Raw genomic sequence first — 19041 nt, 5'->3', positions numbered from 1 at the left:
GAATGAGGTTCTGTAACTACAGTTTGCAGTCACTGTCCTCTGTAAACAAAACATTGACCTTAATTTTACTTCTTGTTGACAGTCCCATTTTGCTGTCATGTCCACAGTAAGCTTTAGAAAACAATGCCCAGTAAGGTTTCAGTATAGCCTATAAAGCTGATTTGCTGGTTTGCCCTTGGCTAGTTTTAGGGAATTATTGCAATTTTTAAACAGATCCCTGAAGGACTGCATATGTTGTACAGCACTGGTAGCTACTTTATTGGCACTCATTGTACACCAATAATGGAAGATCATACATCATGGGAGTATGGCTCAGTACTGAATAGGGACACACTTCATTTTTGTGCTCACTTTATGTTGGTTGTTGAACTGACAATAATAAAAGAAGTGAATGTGGTGCACAGATGGACTTTGTTAGTTATGAAGCATTCAGTTAGTCTAGTACTGTATTAGCTACATACTGTACCAGTACAGTATATATTGTAGACCAGTACAGTACAGTAAACTCAATTATCCGGCGTAATTCAGTCAAGTCCTACGCTGGTTAAAGTAAAATGCTGGCTATTGCATGGTACCCCCCTATCGACTAAGTATTCGGTGTACTGTACAGCTGGATATTTCATCACTGTGTGTCTTGAACTTTATCCTAAAAACTTTCCCATGAGTAAAAGATGAATATTAACCCTTTGGTGTTTATGGGCTTGGTGCAAATTTCATGAGCCCGTAACCGTTTGACACAGGCTGCATCTGCGCACATTTCAACTGCTCGTTACCATTTAACGCCGGTTGTATCGAACGAAATGGCCCCTGTTTTTTGGTTACAGTATGGAACAATTTTGCATCTATTTCTGGGCAAGAACAAAGTACCACTTGCGTCTCTGTGTATCCCTTCACCGTGCTCAACCCACTCCACACCCAGCGTCATCCCACGGCATCAGTCAGTGTGCTTTGAGCCTTGCTTGAGAGTAAGATAATTTCCTTTCCTGCTCTGTAAAATTGGCCCTAATTAACCTACAGTAATTCTTTATACACCAGAATGTAGCCAAAAAAATTCCCTATAACTTTTTCTCAGTAACATTTACCATAAAAATTATAGTTATATGAGAAAAAACTGGAGTAAAATAAAATTAAGGCATAATTTACATTCGGCGGATCTTTTTTACAACACCATAAGCAGGTACATTTATTCAGGATTACAGTGAAAAATAAATTACGATTTTTGAAGCATATATAAGGGTGCGAGGATAAATTTTCTATGAACTGTCGAGTGTGCGGGTGTAACGCGGTGACGTGGGTCTCTCAGTGTGTGGCCTTGGATGCCAAGGACTGTGTCTCAAGTACTCACTCGCGGTTGGATGCAGCTTGCGTTGATTGGTAACAAGATAGTGAAGCATAAAATACAATAATGGTACAATACAGTACAGCAAGCTCCTCCCTAATGCGAGGGTTTTGTTCCAACCGTGGCGCGTTTGGCGTGAAACTGCGTAAGTTTCAACTACTCCTTATTTTGCTCCCTAGACCCCCTAAATGTGGTGTTTTGCTGTTATCTGCCATTGGTAATCAATATGAAGCACTTTAAGTGGTTGGAAGGTTTATTTAAAGTTATAACTTACAAATACAGCACTGCACAGCAAAACTTCAACACACAAATACATAAACACAAGGCAACATTCCGATGCCGATTGGTTTCGGGACAATTCGTTGTCAAGTCAGTTCGCTATCACGACAACAACAATACATTTCACCGTCATTAATGAAGACAGCTGTGGGGATGCTAGAATATAATTCAAAGGCGAAATAAGTACCGTATATTTATAGAATGACGGGGAATTGTTCAGGGTGCGAATTGGCCTGACGGGGAATTGTCTGACGGTGAATTGACTTGACGGAGAATTGTCTCGGAACCCGCCGATCATGGGTCAGGTTAACTGGTTACAAGGCTATTTAATGCTTTAACTTTATTTAAGTGCTTTAACTTACATCTCAGAACAGTAAATATTTAACTTACAAATACAGTACTGTGGACAATCAGTGCAGCAAATCTTTAATGAACAAATAAAAAAAGCAGTATTCCGACGCCTATCAGGTAAACTGGTTATAAGACATTATTTCTTGTTTTAACGTTATTTAATATTACTTTAACTTGTACATAAACTTACCAGAACAGTAATGTAAATATTTAACTTACAAATACAGTACTGTGGAAAAGCAGTTCAGTGAATCACATGATCACGTAATCAAAACAAACCTTGCACGCTGTGCTGAGGTTCGAGGATTTGGCCTTTCAAAGGCCTCTCTTGCGTAAATTTATAGTTTTCGTAATGGTTCTTTAATCTTACGTTGTCTTATACGTATCCCAGCACTAACTGTGTATAATTGCGAGCGCATTTGGCGAGAATGTGTTCGGGGCGAGCTTACTATAATACAGCACTGGTTGGCTACCAGTTTTGAGCCGTTTGATACACCTCAGTGCCGTATATTGCATAGAACCGCTGGTTATGTCTTGTATTGGCAGTGGGTATTGCATAATTTTGCTGGAAATTGCTTTAATAGTGCCGATTAACAGCTCTGGATATTGCGTTGGGCCGAACATTGCAACAGCAGATAATTGTGAGTTGACTGTACAGGCATCCCCTGGTAAAACGATGCAATTGGTTAAGTAAAAATCCATTGCTAGGTGGGTTACCTATCCCAGGGTAGATTAAACATGTAAAGTATAGGGATGTGTTTATGAGCCTTGGGTTTCCCCCCCAACCAAGTTCTAAACCCACCCAGATGAGTCTAGAAAAAAAGTTTAAAGCCAATCAAAATGGCCTGACAGCTGTAAAAGAAGCTAACCTAAGCCTAAAACCAGTGCCTGTCTCACTTGTACCAAGAGTTACTGGTGAATGCGATTTCTGACTCGTACAGTATTCAAACTCTTTAGAGAAGCAGCTTCAGCACCGTATACAATCCCACCGTTAGACGGTCCTGGGACAATTAAATAAACATCTGTTATATATAATAATAATGTATGAATGACGCGGAATCATCCAAGGTGTGAAATTGTTGCGACAGAGAATCGGTGATGTTTTGATGGGGAATTCTCTTGACCAGGAATGCGATTGGTGATGTGATCGGGAAGGTCTTTCCAACAGCCCTTGTTTATATCGTTTTTGTTACTGTTCTGGTTGCTGAGCTTCTTTATTTTCTTCTCTCTTATTATCCAACATGTATTTAGAAATTCCTTTGTAATTATTTTCAAAGAATTTTCCCTTGAGCAGCCCGAATATAAATGAATGATTTATCGATCGATGATGCGGTTGGGATAGCCTGTTCAAAGGCCCCTCTTTATGTCGTTTTTGTTACTGTTCTGGTTGCTGAGCTTCATTATTTTCTTCTGTCTTCTTTTCCAACATTTATTTAGAAATTCCTTTGTATTTTCAAAGCGTTTTCCCTTGAACAACCCGAATGAAAACACATGATTTATCAATCAATGATGCAGTCGGGATAGCCTTTTCAGTAGCCCTTTGTTGTCAATTTACCTACTGTTCTACTTGCTAAGCTCCTTTATTTTCTTCTCTCTTATTTTCCAAACATTTATTTAGAAATTCTTTTGCATTTTCAAAGCATTTTTCCTTGAACAGCCTGAATGTAAATACATAATTTATCGATATCACAGTTTTCATCAGTGCATGAAGTATTTACTCTGTAGGGTTTTCATAATTATTAATATTTATCTAAAATTATTATTATGTATTCCATGATAGGTTAGATGACAGTTCAATGGACAAACATGAAATATTTTTTGTTGAGACACCCACACTGTTTTGTACTTTGTATGATGGGTGAGAATCCGTACCCCAAATGACAGTGTTCACTCCATCTGTGACTAAAACACATTAATCTAAGCCTAAACACAGTTTATAAATCAACCTAAACACAAAATTTAAGTATAAAATATCATCAAAATTGGTAAGAAAAAATAAATAAAAAACCATCGCAAAACTGGGGATAGGCCTACAATAGGTGGGGTTAGGTAGTATTTCTGCCCCCATCACTGTTCCAGGGTATTGCATCTAGGGGTATCATAAATCAGGGTTTGCTTGTACAGTAATCTCTAGATTATTCGGACGGCCATAATTTTTTTTTTTTTTTTCCCCCAAAAAGAAGGAACCAAAGGCCGGAGCCCACAAACCATTCCCTCCAAGAAAGAACAAAAACAATACAAAAGAGCCAAAATCAAGATTCGTTCATTTCGAGATGCCTGGACACACTGCATTTGAAAAACTGGAGATCATAGGAAGTAGGAAATACAGACAGAGGGAGACAGTTCCAGAGTTCACCTGTTGCATAAATGAAGGACTAGGAGTAACAGTTAACTCCTGCATTAGAGAGTTGGACAGAAAAGGGATGAGAGTTTGTTGCTAGACTGGTGCTACGCACCCATCGTAGAGGTGGAGAAATGCAAGCAGACAGTTCAGAGGAGCAGTGATCACGGAAGTAACGATAGAAAAGAGATAAAGATGCAAAAATGTGGCGAAGAGACAGAGGTTGAAGGAAGCCAGTAAGAGGAGGAGAGTTAATGAGACCCTGTTGAGAAGAGCTGTATGTGGGGAGCCTTCCCACACATGAATGTTGTACTCTAAACTAGGGCGAATAAAACCCGTGTATAAAGTCAAAAACTGTGCAGGGGTAAAGAAGGTACGGAGTTGGCTTAGCACACCTAATCTCTTGTAAGCAGATTTTACAAGAGATGCAGTATGATCTTTCCAAGGTAAGTCCCGAGTGAATGAAACCCCAAGCATGTTCAAGGATGATGCAGGGTTCAGCTGGATGTTATTAAACATTAGTGGGTACTCCTGTGGAAGATTATGTTGGGTTCATAGATGTAAAAACTGAGTTTTTGATGCATTAAAAACAAGAAGATTATTTTTACCCCAGTCAGAGATATGAGCCAAGTCAGACATTAGGCATGCCATAGCCTCAACCCTTGTTTGTTGAAGTAGGCTAACTGCTGAGATGGACGTTGCGGGAACCGAATGGAAAGGTGAAGGGTGGAATCATCAGCGTATGAGTGGATAGGATTAGATGTACAGCTTGGAAGGTATTGATGAATAAAAGGAAGAGAGTTGGTGATAGGACAGAGCCCTGAGGAACACCACTGTTAATCGATCTAGGAGAAGAACGATGGCCGTCTACAACAGCGGCATAGAACGACCAGAAAGGAAGCTATAGATGAAGGCAAGAGGGCAGTTTGGAAATTAAAGATTTATGCCAGACTCGATCGAAAGCCTTTGAGATGTCAAGTGCAATGGCAAAGCTTTCGCCAAAGTCCCGAAAGGAGGATGACCAGGAGTCTGAAAGGTAGGTGAGAAGATTGCCAGTGGAGTGCCTCTGACGGAACCCATACTGACGATCAGAAAGAAGGTTATGATAGGAAAGATGCTTTAACATTTTTCTATTAAGAAATGACTCGAAGACTTGTGAGACACAGGATGTTAAAGGAATTGGACGATAGTTAGAGGGTTGGGAATGGTCACCCTTCTTTGGGACTGGCTGAATGAGAGCAAACTTCCAGCAAGAAGGAAAGGTGCAAGTTGACAGAGAACAGCAAAAGAGTTTACCTAGGCAGGGTGTAAGCACTGAAGCACAGTTCTTGAGGACAACAGGAAGGACTCCATCAGGCCCATATGCCTTGTTAATATTGAGGCCAGTGATTTGCAGAAAATACATCAGCTGAAGAAATTTTAATGTCAGCCATGGGGACGTAAGAGGGGGGAAGTGATGGAGGAACAGCACCGGAATCATTCTAAGGTGGAATTGGAGGAGAAAGTCTGAGCGAAGAGATCTGCTTCATCAGTAGAAGAAATAGCTACAGAGCCATCAGAGTAGAAAAGAGGAGGGAAGGATGATGAAGTAAAGTTGTTTGAAAGATTTTTGGCAAGGTGCCAGAAGGATCAGGAAGAAATTGAGTTGGAGAGTTGAGAGCATTTAGTACGGATGAAATTATTTTAGCAGAGTGAAGAACAGCCTTAGCACAATTCCGGGCAAGAAACATAAAAAAGACGTGATTCAAGGGTGGGTTGGCTCCAGTACCTTTTACAGGCCCTATCCTTGTTGCGGACAGTATTAGAACAAGTGTGATTAAACCAAGGCTTTCTTGCATTAGTCAGAGGATATGAGAAGGGAATGTAAGCTTCCGTGCCCGAGAGAATGACCTCTGTAATGCTCAAGGCACACTCAGATGGCTTCCGGCCATGGAAGCAATAATCATTCCATGGAAAATCAAAGAAGTACTGCCTGAGGGCCTCCCAATCTGCAGCTCCAGAATGCCACTGACAACGTTTTGTGGAGGGTCCGCAGGCCATACCAGAGCAATAGAACAGGTTAAGGTAAGAAGGTTGTGATTGGAGGAACCCAACGGAGAGGAAAGATTGACAGTATAAGCAGAAGGATTAGTTGTAAGGAAGAGGTTAATTATGTTGGAGCTGTCTCCAAGGTGGTCAGGGATACGGGTAGGGTGCTGTACAAGCTGCTGTAGTCATAAAGGATAGAAGAGATGTAGGCTTGTTCACCAGGTGGATCAGTGAAAGGAGAGGAGAGCCAAAGATGGTGGTGAACATTGAAATCTCCTAGAATGGAGATTTCAGAGAAAGGAGAAATGGATAGAATGTGTTCCATCGTAGAAGTAAGATAGTTGAAGAATTTTTCATAGTCAGTAGAATTAGGAGATAAGTAAACAGCGCAGATATATTTAGTCAGCGAAAGACAGGAGAGCCGAAGCTAGAGAGTAGAGAATTCAGAAGAACCAAGTTCCAGAACACGAGAGCAAGATAGGTTGTTACGTACATATACACAACAGCCACCTTTGGCTTTGAAATGAGTATAGAGAAAGTAGGAGGAAACAGAAAAGGGTTTGTTGTCAGTTGCCTCAGACAGCTGAGTCTCTGTCAAGAAGAGAAGGTGAGGTTTAGAGGAGGAGAGGTGGTGTTCGACAGAGATAAAGTTAGAGGAAAGGCCGGGTATGTTTCAGAAATGAAGGAAGAGTGAGTCAGACAGTGGTTCCAGGCATCTCTCAGAGTCATCACCAGGAGAGCGGTGGGTGGTGGGTGAATTTAAGGTCCCCCCCTCTGGGGACTCCAAGGCATGATTTATTAACGCCATTTTTCATTTCGTCCTCCCCTGAGGGTAGGGGGGGTTTCAAGAATACTTCCCCAGTATCCCTGCTTGTCGTACGAGGCGACTAAAAGGGTTGGTGGTGGGTTAGTGCCCCACCCCGTAAAAAGAACTAACTAAAAAAGTGAATAAAGCGCCTTGGACCCGGACGGACCATACGTTGACGACTAAGGAACGGACAAAGGACATTCTTAGGGTGGGAACGTGGAATGTGAGAGGAGTGAATGATGAAGTGAAAGAGAGAGAGATTGTTCAGGTGCTTGAGGATGCAAAAGTGGATATATGTGGATTGACTGAAACTAAATGGCAAGGTGAAAGGGTGAGAGAATGAGAATATGGTTTAGGTATATGTGCGGGAGTCAGTGAAAACGAGAGGGCAAGAGAGGGAGTATGTCTGATGATAAGCAAGAAGTGGAAGGAGAATATAAGACAGTATGGAACAGTGGGTGCAAGGATTGTATGGGTGAGGATGAAAGTAGGTATACAAGCGTGGGCGAGTGTATGTGTGTATGCCCCGACAGAGGATCGAGTGGCAAGAGTGAAAGATGAGTTTTGGGCGAGTGTAGAAGTGTGTATGGACAAGTTTGAGAGGAGCAAGAGAGTGCTGTTGATTGGAGACATGAATGGCAAAGTTGGGAATGTACGAGTGGATGGAGTGGTTGGTAAGTGGGGTGTGCCAGCTGACGTAGATTGGAATGGAAGTGCTTTGGTGGACATCTGTCCTTGTAAGGGGTTGGCAATAGCCAACACCTACTTTCGGCATAAGATGATCCACCGGTATACGTGGAGAGTAATGAGGAGGATGGATGGTGAACTTGTTGAACGAAAGGCAATGATAGACTACGTGTGTGTGGATGCCTACTTAGTGTGACTGGTAAAATATATGCAAGAGTGTGGAGAGGGTGGGGGAATGGAGTCTCAGACCATCATTTAGTGATGGCCAAGGTAGAGCTGCAAAGAAAGTGGTTGAGGAGACGAAGGGGAAGACAGGAGAAAGCAACTCATGTGAGAAGAGTGGAGAAATTGCAAGATAGTGAGAAAATGACAGAGTATAAGAGCATAGTGGAAGAAAGATTGGGAAGGTATGAGCTAGAGCAGATGGAAGGGGTGGAAGACGTATGTAAGATATTCACGGAAGAGATAGGCGCAGCGTGTGAGGCGGTTTGTGGAGTGAGGAGGAGATGCAAGGGTGTGCAAGGGACAGCATGGTGGAATGATGAGGTGAAACGAGCTGTGGAACAAAAGAAGAAGGCATATAGTGAATGGTTAGCGAGTAGAGGTAGGGGAGAAGATGAGAGAAGAGAGAGGTATATGTGAGCAGGAGAAGGGAGGTTAAGAGACTGGTGAAGGAGAGTAAAAAGAAAGTGGATGAAGAGTTTGGGAGGAATCTGAGTGTGAAATGGAGGGAGAGTAAGAAATTGTTTTGGAAGGAGGTAAAGAAAGTAAGGCAGTGTGAAAGGGGAAATAGTAGGGGAGTGAAAGATAGGAATAATAGATTGTTGGTGGAGAAGAGAGAGAAATTGAGGAGATGGAAGGAGCACTTTGAGGATTTGTTGAATGTAGAGAGTGAAAGCAGTGCGAGTATAAGTGGTTGGGGAATGGCTGGGAGAAGAAGAGATGAGAGGAGGGAGGAAGAGATCAGTAGGGCGGATGTAGTGGAAGCGATGAAGAAGATTAAGTTGGGAAAGGCTCCAGGAATTGATGGAGTGTGTGGTGAAATGCTTAGGTATTGGGGTGAGATTGTTGTGGAGTGGATATGGAAGTTGTGTAGATTGGCTTGGGAAGAGGGAAGGGTTCCAGAGGACTGGAAATCAGGTATAATTGTTCCTTTATACAAAGGAAAAGGGGAGAGAGAAGTATGTGGTAACCATAGGGGTATTTGCCTACTTAGTGTGACTGGTAAAATATATGGTAGAATACTCATTGATAGGGTTAGGCATATGACAGAGGAGCTAGTTGGAGAAGAACAAGGGGTATTTAGGAAGGGAAAAGGGTGTGTAGATCAGATACTTGTTCTAAGATGTTTAGTGGAGAAGTATCTAGAGAAGGGAAGGAAAGTGTATGCTGCCTTCATGGACTTGGAGAAAGCTTATGACAGAATAGATAGGCAAGGTATGTGGAAGGTATTAAGAATATATGGAGTGGAGGGGAAATTGTTGAGTGCTGTGAAGAGTATGTACAAGGGAGCTAGGGCTACGGTGCGAGTGGATGGTGAGCTGAGTGAGTTCTTTGATCTCAATGTGGGGCTGAAACAGGGTTGTGTGAGATCTCCATGGCTGTTTAATATATACATGGATGGGGTTGTAAAGGAGGTGCAGGGTAGGGCAGTGGATGTGGTGGTGGCTCTAATGAATGAGGATGAGATTTGGAAGCTTCCGGTGTTGCGTTTGCTGATGATACAGTACTGTTGAGTGAAGATGAATGGAGTTGCAAGGTTTGGTGAATGAGTTTGGGACAGTGTGTAGGAGGAGGAATCTGAAAGTTAAATTAAACAAAAGTAAAGTTATGGTGTTTGAGAGGAATAAAGTCACAGAGTGTGCAGTGAGGTTGGATGGTGAGGATATGGAGAATGTGAATGCATTCAAGTACTTGGGTAGTGTGATGAGTAAGGATGGAACTTTGGGGGATGAAGTGCGTGAAAAGGTACAGCAGGGAAGGAAGGTTATTGGTACACTGAAAGCAGTGATGAGAAACAGGGAGGTGAGTATGGAAGTTAAGAAGTCACTACATGATAGTATTGTGATCCCTACCCTGACGTATGGAAGCGAGGCATGGACCTTGCAAGAGGGGAACAAGTCAAGAGTGAGAGCAGTGGAAATGAGTTACTTGAGAGGAGCATGTGGAGTGACGTGAAGGGACAGGTTGACAAATGAAGAAGTGAAGGAACGCTGTGGGGTGGATGTGGATGTGGTTGAGAAGATTAGGAGAAATACACTGAGGTGGTTTGGACATGTGAAGAGAATGGAGAATGAAAGACTGACTAAGAGGGTGTATGTAGGTGAGGTGGAGGGAGGGAGAGGGAGAGGTAGACCGAGGATGAGGTGGAGGGATGGAGTTGAGAGGTATATGAGGGAGGGGGGGGTGAGTTGGGGGGAGGGTAGTTAAATGGTGGGTGACAGAGCGACTTGGAGGCGTTTTGTCTGTGGCCACCCTTTGCGGGATTAAGGCGTCGGGCTATAGATAGATAGATAGATAGATTTTTCATTTTCTGGACAATCCATTACCCAGTCGCTGTGATCTGGCTGTTCAAAACCATTATTCGTACATTTTTCCATAATATCCAGACAAAATGCTTGCGTTTGGGTGGAAGTTATGGCTGCATGAACATTTTCGCGCCTGGCTGGACAGAAATGGCCCGGTGGTGTCGCCATGTCTGGCTGGGAAGTTTACCCAGTGTCCACTAGTAGAGACCTTCTCGCTTGGTCTCAGTTCCTGTGCGGCCATTGTGTAGTAAACAGCTCCTCCCGGACAGTTGTTATGGCAGTTCGTGTGTATGTTTTGTGGTGGTTCCCTACCTGCTTAAGGCCTTGCTATTCCTTGCATGCCTCTTCCTTGGGTGTGTAATGATGGTCCCTTCACCAGGGAAAAGGAAATGCTGGCTTGGTAGTTTAGCCAGTGTCCACTGGTAGAGACCTCCCTCACTCGGTGTCAGTTCCTGTGTGGCGATTGTGAAGTAAATGGCTCCTTCCAGACAGTTGTTATGGCCGTGCATGTGTTTGTTTTTTTGGTTGTTTCGTATCTGCTTAAAGCTTTGCTATTCCTTGCATGCCTCTTACTAGGGTGTGTGATGATGGCCCCTTCACCAGGGAAGAGGAAGTGGATAGTACTGACTCTTTAGAAGTGGGAGATCCTGGGTAAGATTTATGCAGGATGGTCAAATCATGAGTGTTGATGCTGATTTTATTCTAGCTTACTCTACTGTAGCTACCATGATTTTATTTTATTTTACCATGATTTTATTCCATTTTACCATTACGTTTTGTGCCCACTGTATTTTTAGGTCTGCTTGGCCAGATAGAGTAGTGTTAAACAACAGGAACAAATGCTGTATGATGTACTGAATTGGCCTAACACTGGCTTTCAAAGTTAGGTTATGTACTAAAGGGGGCTAGGGGAGAAGTCCACTATCCAGAAGGAACCATTATGCGGACATTCCATTGGCTGTGTTATGTCAGATAATTGAGGGATTACTGTAAACAGTACATTTGTACCACTGCACTTTATTTTGCTTTTGGTATTTGTGCTACTTAAATTAAAACAGTATGATGTTATTCAAGCATCCCTGTTTTTTGGTACAGTACCAGTATATAAATTTACCATATCATCCCTGCCTGCTTCTCTGAGCTTCCACTGCCTGACCCATTCATTCTTAACATACCAAATATTAACTGACCTTATCCACCCCACCCTCATAAGTTTGCCAGTTTCATATTATTCTACTCCTCAGCTATCTCTTGCAGAACTTTATTCTGCGGCATAAGGTATACTGTATACCTCCCTATACATCTTATTCATCATCGTCATCCTTCTGAAGCCTACAGATATGTGGAATAGGGAGATCTGCCACAAAAAGAAGACAGCACAAAGTAGGAGAGCAACTAGCATCTCAGATGAACAGATCTTGAATTTGGCTCTCTGATATCTTTCCTTTATTTTTTCTTGTGGGGAGCAGTGTTGCAGGCTTCTAGCCTTTTTTCCTTTCTTCCTTTAAAAAAAAAAAAAAAAAAAAAAAAAAAAAATGCACTTGGCTGAATACAGTAGCATGCTTTGTCTTCAGCCTCAGTTGTCTAATCATAACAGTCTCATGGTAGAGTCTTCTTTGTAGTTAAAGAGGGGAGGTGTGGTTGAAACAGTCCATGTTTCAAGGTCTTGCCTAGTCATGTCCAACATAGAAACATGTGTCACTTCTGCATATTTATCTGTCTATTGCCAGATGCCTTAATCCCATAAGGGGTGGCCACAAGCAAATCACCTCCATGTAGCCCTGTCCCCCACCAATTCACAGCTCTCCCCCCCAATTCCCACCCACCTCTCTTATACTTCTCCATTTCCTCCCTCCATCTCATTCTCAGCCTCCCCCTCCCTCTCTCCACCTCCACCTCATTCAGATACACTCTCCTTTTTAGTCTCTCGTTCTCCATCCTCTCTACATGGCCAAACCACCTCACTGTATTTCTTCTAATGCTTTCTGTTATTTCCACATCCACACCACAATGCTCCTTCGCTTTCTCATTTGTCAGTCACTCTCTCTCTCTCTCTCTCTCTCTCTCTCTCCACATACTTCTCTCAAATAACTCATATCCACCACTCTTACTCTTGACTTGTGTCCTTCCGAGAAGGTCCAAGCTTCGCTTCCATACGTTAGAGTTCGTATCTATCTATCTATTGCCAGACGCCTCAATCCCGTTTGGGGTGGCCACAAACAAATCACCTTCAAGTCGCCCTGTCCCCCACCATTTCACTGCCCTGCTCCCAACTCACACCCCCCTCTCTCATATACTTCTCCACCCCATCCCTCCATCTCATCCTCGGCCTCCCCCTCCCTCTTCCCCCCTCCACCTCACTCACATACACTCTCTTCGTCAGTCTTTCACCCTCCATCCTCTCCACATGGCCAAACCACCTCAGTGTGTTCTTCATAACGCTTCCTATCACATCCACACCACAACGCTCCCTTATATCCTCATTCGTCAGCCTGTCTTTCCATGTGACTCCACAGGCTCCTCATAAATAACTCATTTCCACTGCTCTCACTCTTGACTTGTGTCCTTCCAACAATGTCCAAGCTTCACTTCCATACGTTAGAGTTGGTATCACAATACTGTCATGTAGTAACTTTTTCACTTCCATGCTCACTTCCCTGTTCTTTATCACTGCTTTCAAAGAACCAGCAACCTTTCTTCCCTGCTGTACCCTTTCAAGCACTTCACCCTCCAAACCTCCATCCTTACTCATCGCACTACCGAAGTACTTAAACGTACTCACATTTTCCAATTCCTCACCATCCAACCTCGCTGTACATTCACTGACTTCACCTCTCTCAAAGACCATCACTTTACTCTTCCCTACATTCACCTTTAGATTCCGTTTCTTACACACTCTCCCAAACTCATCCACCAAGCCTTGCAGCTCCCCTTTGTCTTCACTCAACAACACAATATCATCTGCAAACAACAGTACAGGGAGTTTCCAAACACTATCCTCTCTCACCAGGGCCACTCCAACATCCACTACCCTACCTTGTACCTCTTTTATTACCCCATCCATGTACAGATTGAACAACCATGGAGACATGACACATCCCTGTTTCAACCCAACTTTCAAAGAGAAAAATTCACTTAGTTCACCATCCACACGCACTGCAGCCTTCGCACCATCGTACACACTCTTCACAGCATTCAACAACTTCCCATCTACTTCATATATTCTTAGCACTTTCCACAATCCTTGTCTATCCACCCTGTCATATGCTTTCTCCAAATCCATGAAAGCCGCATACAACTTCTTTCCCTTCTCTAGAAACTTTTCCACTAAAGATCTAAGAATGAATATCTGATCTACACAACCTGTTCCCTTCCTAAAGCCTCCCTGTTCTTCTCCAACTAATTTCTCTGTTCTTTCTCTAACTCTGTCAATAAGTATCCTACCTTACACTTTTCCTGTTATACTAAGAAGACAAATGCCCCTATGATTACCACACACTTCTTTTTCCCCTTTTCCTTTGTACAAGGGAATAATTATACCTGACTTCCAATCCTCCGGGACTCTACCTTCCTCCCAGGCCAATCTGCACATCTTCCACATCCATTCTACTAGTATCTCTCCTCCATGCTTCAGCATTTCACCACACACTTCATCAATTCCTAGGGCTTTCCCTGATTTAACTTTCTTCATTGCTTCCACACCTTCTATCCTACTGATTTCTTCCTGTCGTCTCACCTCCCTCCTTCTCCCAGCCATTCACAATACAATATTATCATGCAATGACTTTTCTAGTTTAGTGGTAAGTGGTGGCGACCATCATCCACTCACTCGATGTAGTGCTGCCTACTTCTTCCTTAGCCTTTATCATTCTTTTTCTGTGCCTGCCCTCCTCTCTTCTTATTTCTCCCATCTTTCCTGTCACTTCTTAGTACTTTTCTTTCCTTTACAGGTGGCTTTACATTGACAAGCCAAATGGTTTCCTGTAAGCCAAGAAACTATTTACAACTCTGAGTGGTAGCCATATAACCAAACCATACATGTTCCCTACGTGTCAACAAGTGGGTTGGTGGAGGGTTAGTTCCTCTCCCCGTAAAACAAATAACTCAGAGTCAAATGGCCTCTCCTTACGGGATTATGGCTTCTGGCAATAAATAGATAGATAGACTTTTCTACTTCCATGCTCACTTCCGTTTCTTATCACTACTTTCAGTGAACTAGCCACCTTTCTTCCCTGTTGTACCCTTAAAGTATATACCTCATCCTCTAAATTTCCATCCTTACTCATCACACTACCCAGGCACAGTGGAATCTCCTAAATTGCGCGATGTTAAATAATGGATTCATAGTATGCGGCAGCATCATGCAACAGTTTACAGTATCTGTAACTCACAGAAATAACAGGAAACTCACAAATGCAGCCTCAGAAGTGGCGCTTTTCTAATGTCTCATGTAATACTCGCCTCAAGCCCGCGTGTCTAGCTGGGCTGCTGGGTGTAAACCAACCGTAGTCAAGCATGGCCATTACTAAACCAGTCATACTGGTATTAAAGCATAACACCTACTATAAGCCAATCACAGCGCTTCCCTCCCACACCAAGCATGAAGGATGCGTATGCTTGATGCCCTGGCGCCTGGTTCAGTGCATTGTCTCCTCTCTGTTGTAAGCTTGTGGTTCGAGTGTTTATGAGAGGATTTTTTTTTTTTTTTTTTCCTAGTGCTTCCTCTGCCAGTCCAGTGTTACCATGGCTGATTGTAACCCTCCTAAGCCCACAACTTCTTTGAGGAAGGGGAAGAAGAAGAAGAAGAAGACTCCAACATCAACTTACACCAAAAGTTCGATGTAATAAGGAGGGCTGACAACAGTTAGAAGAAAGCCAAAGTTGCCCACCATTACGGACATAAGAGGATAATACGTTACTTTACTAAACAGGTGCAGCGATTCCACCTATATTGTATCAAACTCACCATCTCAGGTCAAGTACAGGCATACCTCGGTTTAATGATGCAAGTGGTTAAGTAAAAACCCATCACTTGGTGAGATATCATATTTCGGGGTAGATTGAACATGTAATGTACGGTACAGTATAGGGATGCATTTTTGTGGCTTGGGTTTCCCCGCAGCCAATTCGTAAATCCACACAAATGAGTCCGAAAAAAAAGTTTAAAGCCAATCTAAATGGCCTGACTGCTGTAAAAGAAGCTAACCTAAGCCTAAAACCAGTGCCTATCTCACTTGTACCCAAAGTCACTGGAGAATGCGATCTCCAACTCGTATTCAAACTCTATAGAGAAGCAGCAGCAGCAGCACCATGTACAGTCCCATTGTCAGAAGGTCCCAGGACAATTAAATAAACATCTGTTATGCATAATAATACTGTATGAATGACGCAGAATCATCCAAGGTGTGAAATTGTTGTGACGGAGAATCGTTGATGTTTTGATGGGGAATTCTCTTGACTGGGAATGTAATCGATGATGTGATCGAGAAGGTCTTTCCAACAGCCCCTGTTTATGTTGTTTTTGTTACTGTTCTGGTTGCTGAGCTCCTTTATTTTCTTCTCTCTTATTTTCCAACATTTATTTAGAAATTCCTTTGTATCTTCAAAGCATTTGCCCTTGAACAGCCTGAATATAAACGCATGATTTATCGATCGATGATGCGGTCAAGATAGCCTGTTCAAAGGCCCCTCTTTATGTCGTTTTTGTTACTGTTCTGGTTGCTGAGCTCCTTTATTTTCTTCTGTCTTCTTTTCCAACATTTATTTAGAAATTCCTTTGTATTTTCCAAATGTTTTCCCTTGGACAACCCATATGAAAACACATGACTTATCTATCAATGATGCGATCGAGATAGTCTTTTCAGTGACCCCTCTTTATGTCATTTTAGTTACTGTACTGTTATGGTTGCTGAACTCCTTTATTTTCTTCTCTCATATTGTCCAACATTTATTTAGAAATTCCTTTGTATTTTCAAAGCATTTTTCCTTGAACAGCCCAAATGTAAACACATGATTTATCAATGTCACAGTTTTCATCAATGCATGAGATATTTGCTCCCTAAGGTTTTCATAATTATTAATCTATCTATTGCCAGATGCCACAATCCCATAAAGGGTGGCCATTGACTTTGAGTTATTTGTTTTATGGGGAGAGGCACTAACCCTCTACCAACCCACTTGTTGACATGTAGGGAGCACGTATGGTTTGGTTATATGGTTTCCACTCAGTGTTGTAATGGATTCTTGGCTTACAGGAAACCATTTGGCTTGTCACTCAATGTAAAACCACCTGTAAAGAAAAGCAATAAGAAGTGACAGGAAAGGTGGGAGAAATAGGAAGAGAGGAGAGTAGGCACAGAAAAAAATACAGTACAGTATATGATAAAGGCTAAGGAAGAAGTAGGCAGCACTACATCAAGTGAGTGGATGATGGTTGCCACCACCTACAACATTATTTATTTAAAATTAGTATTATTTATTCCATGATAGGTTAGATGACAGTTCAGTTGTTAAACACGAAATATTCTTTGTTGAGTCGCCTAGTTGTCCATACTGTTTTGTACCTCATGTGATGAGCAAGAATCTGTACCCCAAATGACAGTGTTTATTCCACCATTGACTAAAACACATTAATCTAAGTCTAAAAGCAGTTTATAAATCAACCTAAACATAAGTTATGTCTAAAATATCATCAAAATTGATAAAAAAATTCAAACCTCATCGCAAAACCAGGGGTAGGCCTATGAAAAGCGGGGTAGGGTGGTATTTCTACCCCTATCACTATTCCGGGGTACAGTACCGGTATTGTAAATCGGTTGTTGCCTGTAATTTTGGCACATATGCAACACAGATAGTTGAATAGTGACTGCAAGAAGTGATTGGAAAAGAACAAAATACTGTATACCTATCTTGGGGTGCAGTATTTAAGGAAATGGGCAGTTTGCCTGCGGCAGTGTTTACCAATGATCTCTCAAACTGGTTGCATTATTTACCAGCCACCGTGCTGACTGGACACGTCAGTGTATCACGCATTCTAAATCCTCATTTATAGCTTTCAGAGGTAAGTTTATAATGCCTAACAGCTGTGGTAATCTAGAAATAATAAGTAACCTGTGAAAGACTTTTCAATAGAAAATATGGAAAGGTCGCAGCTGTTTCGTAAAGAATTCATCTAAAAGAATCGATGATTTACAACGACAAGGAGGCAGCTGAGGTTGACTACAACATTGCTTCCGTTATCTCCACACTGGACTTTGAAGGGTTCCAGAGGGAGGTTGATGAGGAGGAAGTAGCACAGAGGCAGCAGCACATTCGCCTCATTCTGAGAGGCCACAGTCCGGCCCAAGCCTCGGAAACCCATCCCCCCCACCATCCATTCAAGCAGTGTCGTCAAAATCAGGTAAGAATCTTACAGTATTGTTCATTCCCATTAAGTATGCATCACCAGTTTCTTTTCCAGCCTGTTAGTGTCCGATGCTGGCTGGATGAATGTTGTGAGAAGTGCATGATCAGGGATGTGGCATCCCTTTTTAACGTGACAGCGTTCAGATTAACACTATTGGATATGTTTATTTGAAGCTACAGAATGTGGTGAAAGTTTTTTGGCATATCAGATATAGCCAGGACTCTGGGGGCTTGAATTATGAGTGAATGGAAGCGTGGCCCATTGGAGTGGGCAAACTTAGGCTGTCTGGACATTTCTACTCCTCACCCTGCCGTGGGATGGGAAAGGAGGTCCGGATGATGGTGATGATGATGTGTACGTAATACTCCTAAAATCACTCCTTGTTAACATTTTTTTTTTTTTTTTTAATCAGTGCTGTTCTCAGTCGATATTTACTTTTTGACAAGCGCTGGTTCGAATCCTCGCAATATTTAATTTAGTACTCCATACCACGTTGAGTACACCGCTTCCCATCCGATCAGCGAAGTTAAGCAGCGTTGGGTCTGGTTAGTACTTGGATGGGTGACCGCCTGGGAACACCAGATGCTGTTGGCATTGCTACGTGTCAAGTGGGGTGGTGGAGGATTAGTGCCCCTCCCTGTAAAACAATTAACTCTAAGCCCTTGGCCACCCCGTATGGGATACATGGCATCTGGGCAATGAATGAATGACTGGAATGATATAGTGAGTGGATGAGAAACAGAGGCATGGAAGAAGTTGAGAGATGGAAGAGAGAATTATATGAAGAGAGGAAGAGAGAGGTGAAAAGATTCGTAAGAGAGAGTGAGAGGAGAGTGGATGAGAAATTTGAAAGGAACTTGAGTGTAAAGTGGAGGGAATGTAAGAAAATGTTCTGGAAAGAGGTTAAGAGAATTAGACAGGGTGTCAAAGTAGTTAGCTGGGGAGTGAAGATAAAAATGACTGGGAGAAGGAGGGAGGTGAGAAGAGAGGAAGAAATCAGTAGGATGGACGTTGTGGAAGCAATGAAGAAAGATAAAATGAGGAAAGCCCCAGGAATTGATGGAGTGTATGGTGAAATGCTGAAGCACGGGGAAGAGTTAGTAGTAGAATGGATGTGGAAGATGTGCAGATTGGCCTTGGAGGAAGGTAGAGTCCTAGGGGATTGGAAGTCAGGTATAATTATTCCCCTGTACAAAGGAAAAGGGGAAAAGAAGTGTACGGTAATCACAGGGGCATGTGTCTTCTTAGTGTAATAGGAGAAGTATATGGTAGGAT

General features: G+C 42.5%; 1 pseudogene; it reads left to right on the top strand.

Moving 5' to 3' along the window:
- The first annotated feature begins 18240 nt into the window (after nucleotides 1–18240).
- LOC145406920 (5S ribosomal RNA) lies at nucleotides 18241–18360 on the top strand (annotated as a pseudogene).
- The last annotated feature ends 681 nt before the right edge of the window (nucleotides 18361–19041 follow it).

The sequence above is a fragment of the Coenobita brevimanus genome, chromosome 71 (assembly GCF_032717465.1).
Source record: "Coenobita brevimanus isolate Jiangsu-jjx chromosome 71, ASM3271746v2, whole genome shotgun sequence".
In the NCBI taxonomy this organism is placed as follows: domain Eukaryota; kingdom Metazoa; phylum Arthropoda; class Malacostraca; order Decapoda; family Coenobitidae; genus Coenobita; species Coenobita brevimanus.
The sequence above is the reverse complement of the archived record's forward strand: the minus strand, read 5'-3'. Positions and strand labels throughout refer to the sequence as shown.